The sequence below is a fragment of the Macrosteles quadrilineatus genome, unplaced genomic scaffold, assembly GCF_028750875.1.
Source record: "Macrosteles quadrilineatus isolate MER2022 unplaced genomic scaffold, UCM_ALF_1.0 Scaffold_5__1_contigs__length_97177068, whole genome shotgun sequence".
Taxonomy (NCBI): domain Eukaryota; kingdom Metazoa; phylum Arthropoda; class Insecta; order Hemiptera; family Cicadellidae; genus Macrosteles; species Macrosteles quadrilineatus.
The window spans coordinates 70,261,739-70,286,531 of NW_026542598.1; the positions used below are offsets into that span (position 1 = coordinate 70,261,739).

The window sequence follows — 24,793 nt, forward strand, 5'->3', positions numbered from 1 at the left end:
ATCGGAAAACCCAGTTTTCACTCCATAAAATCCCGTTCCCATGGCAAACTCACCAAGTTTATCCCGCCCTACACCTTTAAACCAAATTTCATCAAAATCGGACAACAATTACTCAAGTTATCGCGTTCACGGACACATACATAGATTAAATGAATGTATTATTTTTAGTAAAAGTATGTTTTATGCAGATGATTTGCAACTCTATATAGACTGTAATGTTGGTAAAATTAATGATGCTGTAGATATGTTAAATGCGGACCTATCTTCTGTATTTCAGTGGTGTCAAGGTCATGGTCTTAGTTTAAATTTACAGAAGTACAAACCTATTGTAATAGGAACATCAAGGCTATTAAACACAATAAACATGGACAATATTCATCGAGTAGTAATTAATGGTCAAGAGTTAAAGTATGAAACAAGTGTTATCAACTTAGGAATTACATTGGCAAAGAACCTATCGTGGACTGATCAAGTGACCAATGTTTGCAATAGAATATATCGTTGTTTGTGCCAATTTAGACGCTTATGTTTCAATCCACAAAATTACGTTTTAAGAAAGAGCTAGTAGAAACATTAATTTTTCCTATCATTGACTATGCCATTGCTGTATATTGTGACTAATGACGATCTAACTAGCAGAATACAAGTTGCTCAAAATTCCTGTATTAGATATATATTTAATTTAAGACTGGATGATCATGTAACAAGGTATTATCGTCAGTTGGGTTGGTTAAAGATTAAAGAGAAAAGAGAATTAAATGTTTTAAACACAGTTTATAAAGTTCTAAATAATTGTAAGCCGGAATATTTGTTTGAAATGTACTCAAGAATGCGTGATATCCATATGAGAGGAACTAGATTTGGTAATGAGATAATTCAATTTCCTGTGCATAGAACGATGATATATAACAAATCTTTCCATGTATTATCGATTAGACCTATCAATAATTTAGATAGTGAGATAAAAAACCTTAATAACCCTAAAAGTTTTTCTAAAGCAGTAAAAAAGCTGTTATTACAAAAATATGAAGTATAAAATCACTATGTAATGAAGATGTAGTGTTTTTTTTTCAACTATTACTTTCTACACAAGTATAAATATTAGGTATCCTCATTTTGTTTGATAATCCCATAATAGTTTTAGGTGATAAAATCTTTAGTTATCAATGTAATATGTTTTGATTTGTAAGTGTAAGTTAATTTCTTTTTTACACTTCTGTATTGTTATATAATTTGTGTTTTTCACTTATTAAAAGTAAATTTTAGATTTTCATAGTCCACAACTCTGTACATGTACAGTATATGTTGTTTGTATATTTGTTGTTCCTGTCCTGGGGGAAGAGTGGAACTTTGGTCTAACTCAGGGCAGGTTAAAAAAAGAATTTGTCATTTGTCATACATCTCTCTATATATACATAACATTTTAACGGATGTTGTTTTGGGCTTCTGGGGACATCAAAATAAAATATTAAATCACCCAGGCCTACGTCTTACCATGATATACCATGAGACTTACGACAGTAGCTACTTCCCTACAGGGAAATTCGCTAAAATGGAAACTGTATATATTTCACGAATTTCCATTCGTAGAACTTAGAACTTAGAAAACTTAGAAAATTTACCTTCACGGTGTATGCAATTGGTTTTTAGTTTCAATTTAATGCCTATAATATTCATTACATACTAATACTATGAACAAATACATGGTTTTAGCGTCAACAATTTGATTGGTTCAGCAAAACCAACATAAGAAACTAACTTCACGCAGTTCAACAGGGCCCCAAGATAGTGTACAGGGATGGGTGTGTTTCAGAGTAAATAATGTAACTAGTTTAGGCCTCGGCTTGGCGTGATTGCCTTTTGCTCGTAAAATAGTAAAAGCCACAACCAGCTTGGAGCGCGGAGGAAAACTGTAGTGTTATTTGTTGCAAAAGCAAATAGTTTAATTTACGTAATTGCGATTTAACAACGATAATAAATCAGAGACTAACATTGTATAAGTTCGTTGCTCTAAATACAGTATTTGTTCATTTCAGGAACAGTATTGTGGGTCCTATGATTGTAATAGTTCTGCTGATCAGAAAAAATGCTGTTTAAATTACCAAAAACAAAATAACTACCTTGTCAGTAACTTAAAGTAACTAAGAAGTACATTGAGAACGTAATTCTAGATTTTCATTGTCGTGCGTTAATCACTATCAGACTATTAAACTATCAGATTTGATTAATTAAAAAGTGTTTAAGCTAACTTAGTGCCTATCCCATGCGAAAGTGTGCATTTAAGATTGAACATCTATGAATTAACTAAAAACATCTTTCTAACGGAATATTAAAATAACAGATCAAAGGATAACATTTAAGTGTCAATAGCAAGCAAATCATATACGTATTGTTAACACTGATCATTTAACGGGCAAGATGAGCGATATAGTCCATGCAAGAGCGATTAGTCAATAGAGCTAGCTCGCCTAAGGTAACACGTAATGTATTTCCTATCAGACGATGACTTGACAGATGCTGCTAAATCACCAGGAAAACGTCTACAAAACAGAGCTACCAACCGAAGTTTAGACTTTTGAAACGGTTTAAATAATTTAAAATCTTGGGGTTTATTTAATAGTGGTTTACTTACACATTCACGTGCATACGTTGTGAGTAGATACACAGATGAAGGAACTAGGAAAGGAGACTATCTAGAAACGATAAGTATTACCCAAACAAGAAATTGGGAGTTTTGACGTCCATATACAAGACTCACTAACCAGTCCACGTCCACAAAGTCGCTTCTCGAATTTCACGTCATTGAACTGAACCCACCTTCAAGCTATGGCCAGAGAGTAATAGCATTAGCACATAGTCGAGATTCATTTGTGTTTGGCATGATTTGAACCCAGGACCTCAGAGACTGAAACCCCACGCTCTACTCATAGACCACCTCACTCTCCGAACACTTGCACCCTTCGACTGATTTGCAACGCGAACAATGTGAAAACTCCGCAAAAACTAATTTCGCTCCAGCTGCGAATTGCAAACTTGTACATAAATTACACGCGTCGAACTCGTGACAACAACTTGCTCACGTGACACGAAATCCTGCGTTGGATGATTTCGTTGGAGATTGCCTAACGATATCTCAACTCTAGATCGAACATCCTGCTTCTGAAAATCCCCGTGACGCCATACCAATGATAACAATCTTATCTGTGATTCGCGGGTGTGATACACATTTGTTGTGATCGTCTGTGAGAAAGTCTGCGATGAAACTTTTAAAGTTGCGAAATGAGTTGACTCGAAACATTGCCTGGAGTAGGTTGGCAATTTTAGATTGTTCAAAAGCATTGCTTATTAATTTAAAAAATTGTTATCTTAAAGTCTTAAAATCACAAACTAAAGAGTTACAGCACAACCAGATTGGTACTAAGGTTATTTTTTATTAGCTTTTTATCCTGACCTGCAGAAAAAGTGCATTGGAGACTTATCCACATTATATGAATGATTTCGAAATGATCGCTACCTATGGTTTTGTTACCTTTTTAGTTTTATACTATGTTTATATCAATGGGATCCATTATGTACCTTTCCAATAGGTTTTAAAGCAGTCAGTTGTCTTTATTCCAATGCATTAATACTTTACAAAGAGTTTTGTGTATACAGTAAGGAGTATCCAAGAAGTATGCAGTAACTAAATAGCAGAGACATAAAAATCTTAGAAGCATATAATCTAATAAGAGTATTTAATACATAAGTAGTGTCTAGTAAATTAGTATATTACGTAAGTCCATTGTAGTGTACGCTGTTTTACGTTAACATTATTATTTGTAAAATTAATTTTAGAAAGTTTTTGTAGCTTATAATCTAATGCTAAAACAATATTTAAATGTCTATATGTATGTACTGCCATATTGTAAGTGGCAGGTACATTAACGAAGGTACATTAATTACGAAGTTGCGTTGATATATCTTGGCAAAAGACGTAAGGAGACTGGTAAAGTAGTAAATTAAACAGTCAGGTAATCTATGCCTTTACAATGCGGCCGTAATATTCAAGTATTTAATAAAAATGTTTTTTTTACTACTAGGTAAGTATGACTTAGTAGAGTACTTGATAAATATGATATTCACATTCTGATAACTCATATAACTATTCTTACTTTTACTAACAACAAACGTGGCTGCACAATAATTCAGATAAAATTTACGATAACATAATAAATAATAAACTATTACATCACAAGAACCAATTTATATTTATTTAAAACTAAATTGTTTAAAAAGATTTGAAATCAACAATTTTGTCCGATTAACATTTCCCATTTATAGATGAACAACACACTAGTTAGGAACGAAATTGAATACTGCGACTCTCAGCGCCTTCGATAGCTCAGTTGGTAGAGCGGTGGACTGTAGAGGCATTAACACTGACATCCATAGGTCGCTGGTTCAAATCCGGCTCGAAGGAATTACTTTTTGCTCGACCAAAATTCTTACTGAATTTAAAAATACTGTGTATTGGAAATGTCTGTTGAAAATAAACTTAATTTACTATGATTTGTGTGAACATGTATTTTTTATTATGTAAAAATTTATTCTTTTATCATGAAAAATTTATTTTTTTATCATTTATTTATGTGAAAATGTATTTTTTATATTTATAGAGAAAAATGTTGAGGATTTCATAGTAAAGCTACTGACTATTATGCTATCATCCATATTTGTTATAGTAAAGGTTCAGTCAATGGTACATTTTCTAATTGCTTTATTTCATCAGCTCAAAAATGTATGTTTTCAACAACAGACAGCGCAGTTTACTGGTTTTATGGTAACTACGTGGTTGTCGATAAAAATAGTACTCAATACGTTACTTCAAACAATGTTAACACAAACAAAAATAATTACGTTGTAACCAAATTAAATTAATACAAATGATTGTTTTTTTCTGTGTTCAGTAGTATCTGATACCAAATAATATTTATATATGTAGGCCTATATGACTTAAGTATAAATATTACTTAAGTAGAGAGAAGAAATAAAAATGTAATACTTACTAAAAGCAGAGCTTCTTGGAATCCGTGTTACCACCCTAGAACATAAATATTTCAAAATTAGTTTATTACGAAATTGTAATACGTAGTAAAATATGTCTTATTGATGGTGTTTATGAAATTCCACTATTTTTGCCAATCTGTTTGAAATTTGAAAACATAATGAGTTGTTCAAATAAACAGTGATATTATCCATTGTTAATAATATATTTCATCACTACGGCGTAAAGTGACTCTTTCGGCCCGACCTCAAGTTTTACTAATTTTCAGGAAAATGAGCGAGAGTTGAAAAGAACCTTTTTCATCGAGTGATGAACTATATTTTTCTCATATTGCACGATTAATTGTCTAGGAAACTAAAATACTTGTTCATGTACAGATAGCCTCTCAAAACGATTTCCATATTGTTCCAAATTCTGGTAATAATGTATAAATAACCATCTTTTTAGTAAGGGATTCAATCATTTCGTCTATTAAGATTGTGTTACCGTACATCAATATGTTGAGCTATTGACAAGAATGCAACGATTTGCTAAAACATAACCTAATAAAATAAATCTATAAATAATTTCGATCAATACGATTGCTTACAATCGAAAATTACAACATGTCTTTCCATGCGTTTGAAATGTTTACCACCGGTCGATTCGCACGCAGCTAGGAAGGACGGGGCCTAAAACTGCTATTTTTGCTCCATTATGCCGAAAAATACGATTTACGGTTCTAAACCAGATGTTTAGCATGCAAAGCGTGTCTTTTATTTCGAGTTTGAGGCTACAAAAAAGCTTCCTAAAAATTAGTGTATTTTGTTCCAGAAAAACCTTACACGGGTCTAAAATGTTTGGTTTCCTGTCAGTCTACCTGTGACATTTTACAAATAATAATTCATAATTAGTAGGTCTAAATGTATGTTGACAAACAGGAGTAGGACCTACCCAAGATGTATGGAGTAAAAGGGACCTACCTGCAAACAAAGACTACGCTTTGTACAAATTCAAAACGGCGCGGCGGCCATTTGAATTTCTTACCTTTAATATCTAAAAAAGCGTGATATGTTACAAATACCCCCGCCGCAGCAAACCTGCCGTCTAAGCGAATTTCCATTTGGCCGAATTGATTTTCAATTGATCTATTTAAATAACATTAGGTTTAACGAGTACCTAGGTTTGCTGCTACAAGGAAACTAATAAAGTAGTGTGTTTTTAGTAAAATATTGATAGCTTACTATAAAATAAATAAATTTGCCAAGTTTGATCAAAATATATCCATAAACAAACAAACTACAACATTTTACAATATTCTCCATAAGAATAACATGGGAATTTTAAATTTACCATTTTTTTAGTTTTCTCCGTAACCAATAACCGTACAAAAACACTTTGATATACTGAATTGTTTGTTTTTTTAAGCTCTTTAAGAAGGTTTAGAGAAAAATTGGGAAATTTTGTGTTTTGAGGGTAAAAAGTGAGAAAAACCAATTTTTACCCCATAAAACCCTGTTCCCATGGACCGATCATGCTGGATCGCGAACTCATTCAAGTTTATCCCGCCTTACACCTTCAAACCAAATTGCATCAAAATCGGATAAAAATTACTCAAGTTATCGTGTTCACGGACACATATATATATATATATAAAAATTTGAACGAATGGTGTTTTTGGCCTCTGGGGACATTAAAATGAAAAAGTGAATCGGTCCCGGGCCTAAGTCTTACCATGAGACCTACGGTAATAGCTACTTCCCTATAGGGAAATTCGCTAAAACTTATAACTGTTATTTATTTAAAGTCAATTTTATGACTAATCCAGCGGTGCTTAGATTATTTTAATCGGTTTGTAAAAATTATGTTATTTTAATTCTTGTGGGGCCGTGCAACGCCCAGATCGTCACCACAATCTCTGAACTAAAGCAAACATATCTAAAAATATTAATACGAGGTTATAAACATTAGGCCTATCATTTACTACCAAGCTTAAGACAATCAGTACATTAGTCCACTTGATTATTTAATGATCAAAGTATTTTACGCCCATAAAAATTAACAAACACTTTGCTACCTTTTCCTCCTCGCTTGCCCTCAAGGACATTCAAAATGTAAAATGTTTAAAGACAACCAAATGAGTGGAAATACAAAGGAACAATTGAGCAACCTTGTAAGTCTGCGACTCGTGTACTTCATTGCTCCCGAAGTAGTAAACATTTCAACCGCTTCAAACATGACAATTTGTCAATTTGCCGCCATAAAAACAATGATTCATGTAGCCAATTCAGTTCATGCTAAATTTGACCAGATCAACTCGGATTCTGATTTGCAATAGCACGCAATGATGTATTCAAAACTGCAATAAACCTACAATGAATTGATTTTTAACTGACTGTATGCAATCTGCTGTCAACATGAAACACAGGGCAAAAAAGCACACCTGAGTCAGTAAATGTGTTTACAGACCTAATATACATTGAGTGCAAAAGATAATTCCTTCGAGCCGGATTTGAACCAGCGACCTATGGATATCAGCTGTTTTGCCTCTACAGTCCACCGCTCTACCAACTGAGCTATCGAAGGAGCTGACATTGCGGAGAGTAAACGATTTTGATAACACATGTGATATGCTGATACATTAGTATTTTCACACCAAGCTACACTATTGACTATTAAGTAATCAATGGCTAAGTTATGTGTTACTCGGTGTGAAACGATAAGATATCAATTTTTTCTTTAAAGTGGTTGGTCCTCCTAAGCTGCCAAAGATATTCTTCCGACGAAAACAACAATACAAACAGCAGATAGCAAAGAAACAATGGATGAGATCCCTCAGTAATTTACACTTCATCCATGCATTTGGTCTTGGTAGGCACATGTTGCGTATTGGGATGGTTAAGAATTAGGTCTACTTTAAACCTGATAAAAGGCAGTGTAGTGACCCATAAATTTGTTCCCTCTGGAGCAGTACCGGTTCATAAAATACTAATAGATATAGGTAAACATTGATTTCCTAAATTATAAGAGAAAATAAGTTACTGCAAAAGTTCATAATTGGCAATCACAATCAAAAGTTTCACATCTAATTTTACAACGGTGTAAAATAAAGTCTTAATAGTGGTTTATTTACCTTGTATTTTCGTCACAGCTCAAAAATGTTGTATAGAAGCTACAACCATGGTTTCGACGCCGTTTGCGTCATGGTCACGTAGGACATGTCGAGAATCAAAGCATAGTTGTTGTTGTCATAGTCGGTCGCTTGGACGTCGTCAAAAACACATGAACACAAACACGAACACATACGGACATATTAACACTAAAAAAAACGCCGTACACGCGCTATAAAAACGCTAAAAACACGTGCGTTTTTTTTAGCTGTGACGAAAATACAAGGTAAATAAACCACTATTAATATTTGTCTTACCAGCTCAGGGGCAAACCACAACAATGAGTAAAATAAAGTCCTTCGAGCCGGATTTGAACCAATGACCTATGGATATCAGCTGTTTTGCCTCTACAGTCCACCGCTCTACCAACTGATCTATCGAAGGAGCTGACAATGCGTTAATCTCAGCTGATTTCTAACAATTGTGTTCTTGACAACAGTTTAGCATATTTACTTGGTAAACTAGATCATCGTCGTACATCGGGACTCTTCATCCTGCAGAGCCGGTTTCTGCATGGCGTTGATGGTCTACTTGTTATGGAATATTCCTACGGATGGAGGCTGAGCTGCACAACTAGTCCGCGAGTTCTACAGTTAAGATTCAATTGAGACAAGTTGTAGTCAAATGGGGAAGGACTAACAGAGGACATCTTGAAATGTGCAATTAAACTGTTGTTTCGTCTGTGTTTAAATTGTGTTGTTTTACATTGCAATTCATTATAAAAAGACTGGGCAAGAAGAAATTTTCAGCTTTTAGTAAGTAATTATCATTGAAGTACGATTTTAACATTATGGACTTGATAGGTTAGCATTTTGTTTACCAACGATTTTCTAATTATTAAATTTGCAATGTGTACAAGTCATTGCAGTTATACAAGCCGTAAAGGCTTATTCAGAAAGATATGCGATTACAAAAGTGTAAGCAATGATGTTGGTTCAATAGTAGAACGAAGCACACATTGTTTTCAGGAAGATAGCCTAAGGTGGAAGACGATAGAGGTAAAACTATAGAAAATGCTGACCAAACTATGAAAAAATTCAAATAGATTTCAAAAAGATATACGTGGTCAATAAAATTCTCAAATTTGGTTGAATTTGACTTAAAAGAATATCTACCTACAGAAATAAATGAATATGATATAGATTTTCTTTAAAATACTAAACTTTCATATTATTGTAAAACAAAGAGAAAAATTTTTGACTTTGTGGACAAAGTTTGAAATAACTGTTAATAATATTCAAAAATATAAATCCTTCGAGCCGGATTTGAACCAGCGACCTATGGATATCAGCTGTTTTGCCTCTACAGTCCACCGCTCTACCAACTGAGCTATCGAAGGTGCTGATAAGGCGAATATTGCAGACACTACATAACCACCATGTATAGTAGAAAAAGCAAGAAACATACAAAAATTTACAGAAATTGTTTTCCTTTATTTTTTTGAAAAGTCTTGATTTACGTGTGCATAGTAATGATACGGGTTTGCTTGAAAATAAGTGTACTAAATCAATTATTTATGGACAGAAGTTTTATAATGACTACTTCATTGTAATCACGTTATTAATTTTGGAACTTCTCAACAAAATGGGGATTATTTTGGGTTTATTCCTAGATATTTATGTACATAGCAACACGGTGTTTAAACTACCAGTAGGCCCATTATACGAATAAAAAAACACTAACAATCGTCAAAATCCCATTCAATATCAACATTTTATCAATGCGAGTTGGTAAAAATCTGAATTATTATTTTGCTTACAAAAAATATTTTTAATATGTAATGATAACAAGATAATTAATATATTTTGAAAATTTTTTTATTTTAGTAATGTATCTGTATACAGTAAAGAAAAATCGAGCTGTATCTATTTTCCGAAAACTATTCATCTTATAATCACACAAAATATTTGTTTTTAAACACAAAAACGGCCCAAGATAAAACAATAGAACATTGCGGGCATTGTGTTATCGTACGTAGAAGGTCAGGGTGAAGCGAAAGTGAATCAATAGTCAATATTGATTCAAAGATAAAATCGCCTCACTTTTACTCTCATTATTTTGTCATATTCTTTTACAATTCAGCATTCAAAAATAGCGGTAATTCCATCCAATATGTACGAAATGATTTGCTGTAACCTAAAATATTTGTCTGTTATCGACTGACGACGAAGTAAACAAAAAAAATCATAGGCTTTGGGTACTTCTGTACCTGCGTGATACATCCCTTGTTTGTTGTAGTCAATTTTTAAATTTTAATAAACTTTAAACATGTCTAACTAAAAGAGTCGCTTATTTTAGACAATAGTTTTTTAGTGGCTCTATCGGCGATAGTATGAGTAACTAAGGAAGAAAACAAAACTTCAACGCCAAAAAAATCTATAAAAAGTTTCATTCAACTGTGTTTTCATATAGTGTAAAATTTGCTAAACCTAATACACGACAATATTAGATTTTGTTAATCAAGCTGGAATATTTAGCACGTGCCAGTTAATACCTATAGATGGCCAGTAGATGGTTAAAAAGTATTGTACACGCCCATTTCTGAATGCATCATTTTGGAAAATAAACAAACAAAATGTGTATTTATAAAGCAGAGTCTTATTCTTCAACTGCTCATTCATTTGTTTATGTTTAATGAATTAAAACCTGCTTTAAGTACCAAAAAGTGTTTTAATATCACTCTTGTATTTTATTGTGACATGGCAAATCATGCAACTTTGTGTTATTTATGCCAAAAATTAACCTAAGTCTTTAATTTTACAATTATTTCAGAAAGTTAATAGAACGACTGGAGATTTACCAAGGAGATTTGATGCAATGGTTGCAATTATTCTTAAAATATTTTTAACACCTGTAGAGGTGAAAATGCGTCTTCAAGGCACAATAAAATACTCACGTTTTGCTTACACGTGCTCACTAACTTTCTAAGCTGAGAAAATAACGTGTGGTTTTAGTTAAACAATCCCTAATCAATATGACCGAGAAACTACATACACATTGTTTTCAAATGATTTGCCAATAAAAAGTTCATACTCTTAACTAGAAGTAGGGTCGTGAACACATTGTTTTATTTACAAAATTATTGTTTTCAATGTTTTACCAATATCAACTTATTGTTGATTTTCATTTGATTTACTTAACATAGCAATAGTGCTTATACACAAATAACTCACGTTTAGCGAAAGTAAATAAATTAAATTACAAAACTAGATTTTGTCAGTTTTATCAGTGCGAATTAATGACGTAATATGTTAGTTACGTGTATGTAACTTAAAAACAAACGTGATTGCATTATAATGTGGGAAAATCACTACACCTTAATTGTCTTGTTTTGTTTGTTAATGAACGAGAAGATGAAAAGCGATTTGGAATAAATGAACAATTTATAAAACCCGGTTGGATAGAATATAGTGCAAAATCGTAAAATCGTGGCTATGACTCTAATAAAGTATCAATAGGGGCCTAATGTTTAAGTTTGGATGTGACCGCCTGAACGGAATTGGATGCTATTCGACACCGACACAGAGATAATAATCTGGTCTAAGGCATGCATATTTGTGTTTCGATATTTTGATTTAGAGATCGGCTTAAAAACATTCATTGTAAGCTCGAGCGAAATATTTCAATAAATTTAGCGATAAAAGAGAAAGTTGTAATGTTTACCTTTTGTTTACTTTTCTCAAATGTTTCAGCCCCTTGCCACTAATTGCGAATCATAGTTTTGTACCAATGGTTATTGATGGCTATATATAAATTCTTTACAACAGCATTTAAAAATATCGTCAAACTATTAGCGTAAATAAATTAATTGCATAGTTATTTATAGTTTGTATCAGTCTATTACTGCATCTATGCTACTAGTGTAATCAAACATTCAAGATTATTACAAAGAACGCAATGTTTATGATTATATGTGTATTTTATTATTATCAGGATATAGTTTCCCATTATTTAAAAAAACAAACACTACTTAAGAGCAAATAAATGTAAAATTACAAACCATATAAAGTATAAACCCCAAATAATAAACTTCTTTCTATGATTGATTCATACATTTCAGAAACCAACAAGTAAAGTATCTATATATTTTATAGTCCCACAAATTGATTAAATCTAGCTCCCGATATGTATAGTATTCACGCTATATCACTTCGCACAAAAAGCATACACAATTTCACAAGCAAAAAATTTGTGGTTAATAATGAATTAGAAATAACACGAAATGTTAGGCGTAACCCTAAACCATGTATTTGTACCCGGAATCAAGAATTAAAATCCAAAACCAAATTGTATGTTGCAATACCAACACACATCCTTTGTGAGATATACAAAGGGACAAAATGTATAGGTACTGTAATATAAAGATAATTGACTTTGTTGAATCACGATTTGACATAAATGCTTCACTTTTCAAGTCCATAACTAAATCCGAAATAAAACACAATGATCTACCTGGGATGGATCCACAACGTGTTGTTCTACCGGCGAACTGCCCCACACTGATCAGACCACAGCTGACAGCCACACTGACACGGACACACTGGTGTGAACAGCTGATCGTCCTACCTGTATACTCCCTCCAGCTGATAATGACGTCACCGGCCCGCCCCCGGCTAAACTGCAGACTGTAATGCGTACACGTTGTGTGTACGGAGATGAAGACGTGAAAAGTGGATTTAAGTTTTACAAGTGTTTGTATACAAAGATTTCAGTATCGTATCCACAAAAAAAAAAGTAAGAACCCTATATTATTTTCAAAACATATACGTTGTGGTGTAAAAGTAGTTTTTGGTATCCCAAGGGTAAAAATTCAGAACGATTTGAGGATATTTGTACATTTTCCAGTAGTTGTCCATTGATTTTAGCGTAGAAAAAGTTTCAATTTAAAATATGCTATTGTTTTTCGAATTTATTTTGAGTTTGCCATGGTGAAAACTGTACATTTTACTTCCATAAGATGTATTTATCAAAATGAATATGATGTAGGTATCATATTGAATTGACATTACTTTGAATTTCTTATTAGGATGGTAAATATTTAATGCATCCACACATCCTTCAAACGACCTAACAGGCCAAATAACACTGTACATCCGAACAAAAATTGTGTTTTTTATATAGCAAAACAAGGAGGAAGCTATCTTGGAAGGACTTATAAAGATGAAAAACATACATCATTTTCGAGTAAAATTATTTTACCATCGTATAATTCACACTTTAAATCCAAAAGGGACTTACAAGTGTGTGTTTAATTACTATTTTTTTAACAATTGTTTTAATCGTAGCAAAGAGTTAACTTTTTGAACAGTTAATTAGTAGCAAGTCTTCCTCGAGTAAATGCATTTCCTTATGTTATTTGCTTAGCTAAGGCAGCGTGAAATACTATGAATGGCTACACAGCAACATTGCTACAGTGATTCGATTACACGATTCCTAGAAATAATATCACTGTAGAAGCAGAGAATAAGAATAGCAATTATACACTATTTATGCCAAGGTAAGCGATTCAAGAGAGTCAACTGGTTTAGATGTTAGTCGACTCACTGACTTTATCGGAATTTAGGAGTATGTATCATGATATGTACGTTTGCTAAAATTACTTTTAACTATTATATGATGGAATTGCTTTTCGAAAATAGTAATTAGGTTCACATTGTTGATTTTTAAGCTTAACAAAAAGGCTATTGGTTCTTTAACTGAGAATTAAGTACCTTACTTCACTGTGTGTCTTATAATAACCTCATAATAAGACACGCGTTATTAACCTATCTTAACATAATCAAGTGTAAATTTGTTAAAAATATTTTTATTATTTAATGGTAAACACTACAGTGCTTATACTACTTGAAAGATTTCTTTTTTAAACTATTGTCCTAAGATGTGGCTTTAAGATTTTCACCTTATGTATTTATATTTTTAGAGCCATGTTTAGATATCGGATATCAACATATTACAATTGTAAAACTAAATGTTCTTTTGAAATATTCACGTCAGGAACTTTAGTCAAAAACCAATGTTTTCTATAATAAAGTAAATACTGATTGATGAAATTGTATTAAAGGGCGATTATGGATCCTTTTACCTATAACAGCCGACCTCAGACGCTATCAGCAAACTCTGAAAACTTGGTTTTTATTCAATGAAGAAAAACAATCGATTAAATTTGTAATATTTTGCTAGATAGTCGGACACCGTAGCGGGGTTTACTATATACGAACGGAATTACAAGTGTGTATAGCAACAATTAAAATTAAACCTCACATTTGTTGCTTTTTAGTTCATAATGTAGAGTCACATGCAATAACACATTAAACATGCAATACATTAAAATATCAACGGCATGGACAACTCACAAAGAAGTTTTTAAAGCCAATGCACTTTTTCTCCAAAGTAAAACAATTAATAGTTAATACCATTACATACTGCAACAAACCATGCACAGGTACCTAATTGACTAAATGTGTGGGAACAGACATTTAGACTACAATTCAAGGGCGACGTAATTGTAGACAAACATCCTTGGATTAATTACTATAACGTTTAAGGTGGAGATGATTCTAAATAATTTTATTAAACATTGTGGCCATTTAGGTAGGAAACTGTCCAAAATTATTTAAAGCATAAAGTAACTTGGACCAGTAGACAATGAAAGGAGAAAAAAAAGAATCTCTTGTGTCAATACGTTATTAGAATATTTTCTGGTTTTAGAGATACAATAAAGGTTTGCTAAATTTTCGTCTGAAGGGTTTCAGGAATCTCTTGTGGTTTTGACAATTTAAGGTGTTTGGTCAAATCCTTGCTGTTAGGATTGTAAGCAGTCTTTTGAAAGGTTTTAAATTTGGAACTTTTGTGACAAAAGAAACTCAAAGAAAATCGAAATGGGAAAAATTATGTTAATTAACAACTTAACACGATTCAGTAACAAGTTAACTCAATCCACCCCAATCTAAGAATAAAATGTGAATAGAATAACGTATAGTATGTAGTTTGAATACGAATAAAACATAGGGAAAGAAATAGAAACAATTAAGTGTACCTACCTAAAAGACGAATAATGAATCATCTAGAAGCGTTGATATAAAATAAGGTAAAATATATGTAGGCCGGTAAACATGCGAAATTAGGGACATTTAAATAACATTAGAAAACCCCTTGTTAAATCACGTACAGTGGAATTTTTATTGTCAGTAAAATTTTAACAATAACATTTCAAAGGTGAGTGACCATTAAATCTCAAGGAAGGTTATTATTATTAGGAAATCTCATACAACAACTTTGCATGATACAGCAATTCAAATTTGATAACCTACTTTATAATGACAGAGGATTCGATCAATAAAACTTGTTTTCCAACTTCCAAGTCAATTTAAACGAAATAGCATCTTTTGTAATTTTATCTGACTAGACATGTTTACTCTTATCAACCTTGGCAAGGCTGACATAAATTAACAATCGTGAATTAGATGACAGCAACAACGTCCAGTTTAGTATAAATAGCATTGGCTGATGACAATGATTTGATTAAGAGGCTGTAAATATATTGTTTAGATTAGGAAATCATTTAAAATATTGATGTTAATCTTAAATGTTCAAAGATTAGGTGTCTTTCCATCACACACAACACACACCCCCATTGGACCAAATTAGCTAAAGCAAACAAAATTTTTCACCGTGAACAAAATACTATAGGCCTATCCCTTTTCGAAATGTTTCTGAGGTGGGGCTTTGGAAGAAGAAAAATAGTTAAATCTTTACATTTTCTTTTCCCCCGTTTCTCAGATGTTCCTTGAACAAAAACATTATAACAGTAGCTAAATATAGTAAAATTTTGTCTGTCTTCTTCACTACGTATATTGGATAGACACTAGGATTTTCCTATAACCATTGTTGATAAAAATAACTGATTTTTGTTCGTTTTTATGCATTAAAACTGTGTTTATTTTAAAAGAAAATCATTCCTAGACTAATTAATTGTAACACATAATGGTCGAATAATGCCTTAAAAGGCCCCATGAGTTGACGTTTGTTATATTAAAGGTTACCTTCAGATACTCAATGGATACTACTGTAAATAGTTTGTAACTCCTCCTTTGGAATCGCTTTAAGTGTCGGATTATCAAATAAAAACTACAATTATATGACTTACAATGTTTGAAGTATCTTTACATGTAACGTGTCAAATTCAACATTACTTACTCACAAGTTTCTAATGTGTGACAAACCAAAATCATGACACTGACCACAACATACTCAGAGACAACTGACTGCGAGTGTCACAACTTACGCGTGACAAAAACTTGTCACAGGCGTCCCTGGGTTTTGGGCGCTGAAGGCGCTCCAAACAAAAAACCCCGCGAGTGGGTCACACTGGGTTTGTGTCACTTAAAAAACTGGCAACTGTAAATTAACAAAATCGGTTCGCAAAGATGAATGGGTAATGCTTCTAAATTTGGACAAACTGGCACGACATGCAAACTGAAAAATGGGATTTGCAGACGGGTTCGGGCGTAGAATCGTCTATCATATCAGCATTTTTTGGAAATTAGTTTTATCTGAGCTTTGTAACGGATAAGATATTTAAAAGAGATGGTCATTTGAAACAACTTAAGATGAACAGTTATAGAACTTATCGCCGCTAGGGGTAGATAAATCATCCATATTGAGACGTGGAAACCCCCATAGTAATCATAGGTACGTCGATTGTATTTGTGCAACATATTCAGCTAATATTTCTCCAGTGTAATGATAACAAGAATATAATTACGCCATTTGCAGATAAATAGCCAATTGTCATGTACCTTACGTGCGATTACTAGAGAGAGAGAAAAAATAGGGACAAAATTGATTGAGGTCTAAAAAATTAACTTTGGAAATATCAGATTAGATTGCATGGTTTAACTAACAATCAAATCATTTTAAATCCTTTGTCTGTTGTGTGATAGATCACTATGAAACGAATTTAGGTGATTTTACATAGCAGTAGGGATTTTAATTTTCAAAGAAACATTTTTAATGCATCAACTTCAGGGTTAAAAAATTAATATGTGTTTTTTTAACGTCCGCAACATATATTGACTTTAAACAACAAACTTTGAAGCTACACATGTTTTATAGATACGTGCTATAAATACCTTCTAAAAATTATTTTATTCATAGATTTTACAAAGATTTACCTAGAGTCATGTAAATGGTTAATTTTACATAACCAAGTTGGATTTAGTCCATATCATATCAATTTCGTCACCGTTAGATTTACTAATACTACAAGAAAAGATGTATAAGAACTGTCTATTGAAAAAACATACTTGAACGGCTGTTGCGGCAGCATCTCTGTTGATAAAACACCGGAAGACGCAAACAATAACTAATTACGAAACGCCAGCGTTAAACACTCTACCAACATTCCAACACACTGCTGTTGACACTAGACACTGTACACACACATACACACGCCAACTCTGAACAGAAAAGTATTTATTTGCAATTTCTGAAAATATGTGTTCTATGAAACCCTAAACTATTTTCTATTTTCATCACAGCAACAATAGGTGCAATTCTGTACAAATTTTAAGATCGGAATCCTACTCAACAATTGTTTAGACTGTAGGCAATTTACTGGATTACTTTTGGTATAACTAGTGACTGTATTTTGACCAATGTGGAAGATGTCAAGTGTTGGAAACGTTATTTTCTAAAAGGTTTTAGAAGCACAGCTAAGATGCACAAAATCTCATCAGAAATCATGAAGACTAATAACCAGAATTTGACCACGTGTTAAATGTCACAGTAATTTACTTGATGAAAATGTTCTATAATCTATATATTAACGATCCTGAAGTAGATTTTTATTTGTATTATAGATAGGGTGTTCAGCTTTTACGTGATAATCTTGAACGGGTTATTTTTTTTCTGAAAATAATGGGGGTTTATACAATTCATGTTCTAAAATATGCGGCCATTCACTGTTGCAATGATTTATAAACAATTGAATTTTTCAACACTGTTTGGACATAATAAATTACGATTATAAGAAAGTACAGGGGAATACGGATTTACACTGTAGCTTAATAGCCCATTTTTCATGGTTATAACTGGAAACACAAGCTTAAACGCTTGGTTCTCTCACCGTACCATTAGTATTCGCAGATTAACAACTAACCGAGGCGTCTGATTATGAAAGCCATGTATACAATATCTTTGTCGACTTCGCTTCCCACACAATTCTGCCTTCATTAATTCGTAATCGCCTCTTAGACACATTATGAAGACCTTATCCAATAAACCTTTCAACGCGCAGAAGAACAACAACTTGGACTCGTGAACCTGAAGAATGTGGCTGGGTCTGGTCTTTGTGACACACGCATGTCCTTCAACCACATAAAGTCTCATGGTCAGCAAGACTTCTACAGCAAGTGTCGTTCACACTGTTGCATAACATCAGCAAGGGAAAGAGTGATCTTTGTGAAGTTCAAGTTGAACGACATACCATCAAAATTAATGTTACTTCCGAAGCCATCGTGAAGTTAAAGTGAATGATGAGCCCACTGAGGCTGATTTTGGCATAGGTATCTTTTAGCTTCGACTTCTTACATGAAATTACCAAATTTTAGCAGATTGCCCCGCTCAAAGGAGTCTTGTCCCTTTCACAAATCGTCCAAGAAAACACTTGCCGTTTGGCCAGATATTATGATATTAAGAATAGGTTAGAATGCCTCAGAATATCTATCATATTAAGATATTCTGAAAGGTAAGGACCTAAAACTATCGTTTATACAGTCTGTTGCGTGCATCTGTTTGAATAATTGAGCGGAGCGAGCGAAGCGAGCGAAGCTCTTATACTACACTCCTGCTTTTTTATTACAAATACTCCTCCTGAACGGCTGAAGCGATCTGCATGAAATTTAACACAGTCATAGTAACCAACCATGGGAAGGTATAAATCTGAAACGGTACAAATCGGACAATAGGACTTTTCCCTACATGAATGCAAACTTTTGGAAATTTAACATGGGCCTTATGGGTTAATTGGTCGCCATGTCATTATTTGCGAGTAAACACTAAAAAGTAAACAAGAGCCTCAACATTAGTCAACAAATCTACCACATGATAAATACAGTACAAAAGAAAAAATTGGATAATACTAAAGAGCATATTATAGTATATTGTATGTAATACGAAATGATTAACAATCAGTTCTATATTGAGTGATTAAACTCCATGCCGTTTATATTTAATTGTAAAATGGTTCTGTTCTTTTTAACAACAATGAATAGTTAACTAATTAGGCCTAAGTTTATGTTGCTTGGAGAAGGAGAAGATAAAACGAGGTCATTAAAAAAACACTACAACATAATTATACCAACAAAAATCACACCGCCCTTGATTTGCAAGAAACTTTGTAAAAAATGTTCTTGTAGCTAAAAATACAAAATCGTTTTACGAAATGAAATCACAACCACGTGGTTTACAGGTAAGGTTTAAGACTAAATGGTGTAACTTAGACAATAAAATAGTTGTATTGATAAATTTTATTGCACAATAGGGAAATTTTGAAAGTGGTTGACGACAATTTCTTACTTTTAACTGCTAAAATAAAACTAGACCTAAGTTATAGGCCTATACTAAGTGAGGCTAACCCCAATCCCTCACAACAATAATACTGGTAAACAGTTATTGAGGTAATTGAATTGGTGAGTTTTATGAATGTTCAATGCAAATAAGTCTTCTGTACAAATAAATGATTCTTTTTTTAATAATGAAGAAAGAAGACATTGAAAAAAAATAAAGAAAAGCAAATTCTACATACAATGGGTAATAATAATATAATAATAATCGTTATTGCCTTTTAATAATACAGGTATTGCTTAGGCCTACCATGATTCATTTGCAGTATCGAAATTATTGAGCGGAGTGAAGCGAAGCTCTTATACTACACTCACTGCCTTTGTTTTACAAATACAGGTCAGGCTCCACCTGACAGGCTTAAGCGATCTGCAGGAAATTTGGCACAGTCATGTAACCAACCATATGGGAAGGTATAAATCTGAAATGGTAATATTCGGACCACAGGACTTAAACCAATAATAAGGGTTGCCGGAATTAGGCTGATGCACCATATTGCGTTTGGAATCTGTAAATAACTTACAGCATTTTATGTGAGCAAGACGTGCAATTAATGTAGACTTTGAATATCTATCTGATTGGAACATGTTCAATTCCTATTTGCAGTCTACAAATAGGAATTCCACTAATGTGAACCAAATATAACACAATTCGTTGACTTGAACCCGACGTATCATTGACTTTGAATACTGCACATAGACATCCCATATAAGTGAAGCAGAAGTAGGCCTAAGCCTACCATTGACTTCGGATACTGCAATTAGGCATTTTATTTATGTGAACAAAATAAATGGACCATTGATTTATTGAGGATACTGCAAGTAGACTATTCATTTACATGTACCATTGGGTTTGGATACTACAAGTAAACAATCCGTCTACGTGAACCATACGTACTATTGACTTTAGAATCTGTAAATAGGCATTCCATTTATGCGAACCAAATATATCATTGGCATTGGATACTGTAAGTAGACATTTAATTTATGAGAACCAGATGAAACATAGAATACGGTTCCTGCAAGTAGACGATTCATTCACTTAATCCTGACTTATGATTGACTTTGGATACCTCTGCAAATAGGCATTCTATTTAAAATGCAAAAAAATCATTGATATTGAATATGCTGGCTCCGCTCAATATTGCAAGCAGACAACTGCATTGTACACCTAGTATAATCAAATGAAAGATCTGCTGAAACCACAATGAATCTCAAGCTGAACTAAATACCATTGAAAAACAAGGTATTATTGCAGTAGCAGGCCGATGAATCCTATCACATCGTGAAGTTCCAGAGACGGAAGAACGTACTGATGCTGCTCTATGAAATAGGCCTTCTTCAAACTCAGCTTATTTTTGTGATTTCCAAAATGTAAAATAATCTTCAACTCAAAGATACACATATTTTCTGTTTACATATTACTGTATCAGGAAGAACTAACTGTTGGCTTATTCTGACTGGTAAGGACTCCATCACCGTCTTGAGAGTTTAACTTATGACCCCCAAAAACGTGTTCACTAAGTAAGTGGTCTTCAACATTTTCTATTTAATCAACAAAAATATGAACATGTTAAAAATCAAATTAAATTTCTGCCGTTGTATTTCACATTATGGATATTTGTGCCATTACGAGATAGCCTTAGTACTCCCTACAAAGCTTAAGCAATAGATTTATTTTGATCCCATCTATTCCGTTCATAAGTAATACACTATTTACCTACAAATGTCATTTACATGGTTAAAAATAAAGGTGATACACTGCATTTCCTCCCTACAGTATACTTTGGTCACAATTTGGATTAAAATAACCAAACAATCACTACGAGTATGAAATATTCATCTTCCAGACGATTTAAATTGAGCCGAAACCGCAAACCAAAACAAATCATTCACCTGTCATGCAAACAAATCAACCGCGATTGCGAATCCACAAACAAGGAAAAGCTGTATAAAATGTTGTCAATTAGCAAAAACTTCAGCCTAGCCTCAGACAAAACAATCAGAAGTGCGGTTTCGTTAATCCTCGGAGACGTTAACGCTAGGTTTGCCAGACGTCCTTCTGTATTCTCTCTCTATCCCTCTCCCACCCCATTTCAATCTTTTTCTGTTCCGAGTTTTCCTTATACTTCCAACAGGCAAACCACAAACAGAAAATGAAAAAGTGAACCCTACATCAACCAATGTGTAATTTTCTACTTATTTTGCAATTACTAGAAACCTTAAATCTATACCGATCTTTAGATGATAATAGACCTGTATTGGACTTAGCACTTGTTAAACTACTTTGATTCTTGGATTTTAAGTTGTTGGATGGACAAGTACAGAATGTACAACATAAGTGTTGCTTATGAATTAGTACTGCTTAGCTAGGCGTAAGTAATTGACATAGAAAGTCGTTCTTCAATACATAGAAAGTTTTCCCCATCTAGGGGAATTCCCAATCTATTAATTTTTTGTTTTATGGACAAAGCAAGGTGGGCTCATACCGTTCGTTTATGGCAAAAAGCAATTTGTGATCTGTGGTAATTGAACACATCCTCCACGACTGGGGTTTTGCACACGATATAAACCAGAGGTACCATTGTTCTTTTTATAATTTTGCCATCTAAATCCTTGAGAGGGCAAACACCTACTAGTAGTCGCCTCCTCGCCAGATCCGCCAGAAACGAGACAACCTTCAACTTGGATGTTGAGAAGCAAGTTATGTTAATACTGCCTTACCCAACATTTGCCCTCCGAAAAAGGTGACTAGTAGACTAGAGGATGATGCAACAGAAGCATATCATGCTTATACACATGTTATCATGTTTGAGTTATTGAATGGAAAAAAATTGCGTTTCATATTATCGTAATATGTAATCAACCAAGTCCAACAAAGACGGAGCTTTTGATGGAAAAACGTGACACTAAGAACCATTTATTTCTAGTCTCGTCAGCAAATGTAAATACTGTGTACGTTATTTTTTATTTGAATTGTCTATCAGTGTCCATATACGGAAATATATCTTTTGATGTTGTGATCTTTGTGACTCAATCACGCCGGCTCAGCAGAGCGAAATTAGATGAAACTCCATTGAGAAAATATATAGTCTGGAATTGGTAATTAAAATCATCTACTATTGGCGTTTTGATTTAGAACTCTTCCGGCACATAAAAATTAACATGTTAAGCTTAAGGAGTGCACTATTTTTCTCAACACACACACTCCTGTGTGGAGAGAGACCTTACATACAGAGGAGTGTGACGGTTGTGACTGAACCTGTTAATCCACTGTAATAATTGGAAAAGCTTATATTCCAACGAATACCTATTCTGTAACCGCATCCTGTTGCTATGCTATGTTGATATGGCTACCAGTTACAGACCGTAAGACAATGTAATCTAATTATAAACCATCATCCTCAAATAAATCAAAACGCCACAGTTTTATACTTATTACTTATATATACTTATGCGTGAATATCACCAATACAAAGAGTCCTCCTCATCTATTAGAGTAGTATTGGTAGTTCAAGGCTAGCTGAACAGATAATAAAACAAATATAAAGCATTTTCATGCGTTCATCTTGTTCTAAATGCGTTTGAGTGCACTCACGTTGACTAAATATGTTAATCTCATTCAAGAAAACTATTTACAAGGCGCAATTCATTATTTGGTTATATTAACAGAGTTCAAGTATTGGCACAAGAATATATCTTTTACTTGGTTCAAAAACCTTTTAAAGTCGCAAAGATTAAAAAGCACTCTTCCTATCCCTGCCAGAAACATAATTGGCTTCAGCATGTCAACAACGAGGCCAAACAAGAGTAAGATTATTGAGTGATACAATCCATATTTCGAGGAATCCACAACTGGAACCTATGATGAATCGTTTGTGAACTATAAAAATGTAATAATCCTTGACTGATCATGTACATCAGCGTGTACGTGCTTTTCGAATGATGGCACAATAGAGGAACGTCATGATCAAACCTAATTGGGAATTGGAATCAAAATTGAACACTCAACAAGAATCAGAATCACGAGACCGGCCACAGCCTTCTCTAGTAGTCTTTCATGACAGCCTCTAGTAGCCTTCTGTAGAGGTGGCTATAGACCGGCCCATACCAAACACAGGATCAAGGACAGTAACTTGCTACACAGCGCGGTGTTGAAGGTTGTCTTCAGGATTTATCCTTTTGGCGCTCCACAAACTCGTTCGCGAACAAGGAACACGTGAGAGAAGAATTTCATTGTTATATAATACTAAACAAAGATTTAGAAAAACTCGCCTAACGTGTTGAAGATAGCATCTTCTCCGTTAGGAGCTTTTCCACTGGCTAACTGGCATAAGGCAATTAAATCTGTTGAATTTATAAAGGGTAAGCTGAACTTAACAAAGTAAACCATAAAAAATCCCAAAATCTTTTCAAGATTTTCCCAGCGTAACCCATTTATTTCGAAAGCAGGCCCTTCGTTGAAAACTTTAGTTAGGAGTTAAATTTGTGTTCAACTCCAGATGAATTATCTAATAGCACAGTATAAATAGATAAAAATTAAATATCACACTATTTACTTTTGTGCCAATCGAATATAATTTGTAGGGATAAGATAAAGACAATTTGAAGTGATCAGAGATACCTATAGAGATACTAAGTAGAAACCAATGTATGTCTTGCAACGACTGGGTGTTCAAGTCAACAATTTATTTCTCGTTTACTGAATTTATAGCTGTTCTGACAAAGAAAATTAAAGATTATTAAGATGTTGAATGGTAAAACTTTATAATATCATCAGACAAAAATAAAACACTGAGAAACATCGAAGCGCATTAGTCGTTAACATGTTCATAGATCCCCTGCAAGTTTTAGATGAAGATCAATATTTGATTTTGGTACGGAATCGTATCGTCGTGGAATGGTGAATCGATCTACCAAGGTAGTAAAGTAAATAAAATTACAGTTCATCCAAACAAAATCCAGGGATTAAACAAAAC

General features: G+C 33.4%; 1 protein-coding gene and 4 non-coding genes across 7 annotated transcripts in view; 1 reads left to right on the forward strand and 4 right to left on the reverse strand.

Annotated features, from left to right (window-relative positions):
- LOC128993993 (elongation of very long chain fatty acids protein AAEL008004-like) overlaps positions 1–24,793 on the reverse strand; it is a 125,741-nt gene that overhangs the window by 73,480 nt on the left and 27,468 nt on the right. For 2 of the 3 annotated variants that reach the window (XM_054418164.1, XM_054418170.1), the window contains exons 1-2: positions 12,646–12,732; positions 5,046–5,080 (exon numbers count right to left, since the gene is read on the reverse strand). The gene's annotated coding sequence lies outside the window, so the exon portion shown is untranslated. Of the gene's footprint in view, positions 1–5,045; positions 5,081–12,645; positions 12,733–24,793 lie in introns of those variants that run through there. The other variant, XM_054418165.1, reaches the window with a different exon arrangement.
- On the forward strand, positions 4,371–4,459 carry Trnay-gua (transfer RNA tyrosine (anticodon GUA)). Its single transcript is given in 2 exon segments — positions 4,371–4,407; positions 4,424–4,459. It is a non-coding gene; the product is annotated as a tRNA-Tyr (tRNA).
- On the reverse strand, positions 7,521–7,609 carry Trnay-gua (transfer RNA tyrosine (anticodon GUA)). The gene is given in 2 exon segments: positions 7,521–7,556; positions 7,573–7,609. It is a non-coding gene; the product is annotated as a tRNA-Tyr (tRNA).
- On the reverse strand, positions 8,489–8,577 carry Trnay-gua (transfer RNA tyrosine (anticodon GUA)). The gene is given in 2 exon segments: positions 8,489–8,524; positions 8,541–8,577. It is a non-coding gene; the product is annotated as a tRNA-Tyr (tRNA).
- Positions 9,444–9,532, reverse strand: Trnay-gua (transfer RNA tyrosine (anticodon GUA)). The gene is given in 2 exon segments: positions 9,444–9,479; positions 9,496–9,532. It is a non-coding gene; the product is annotated as a tRNA-Tyr (tRNA).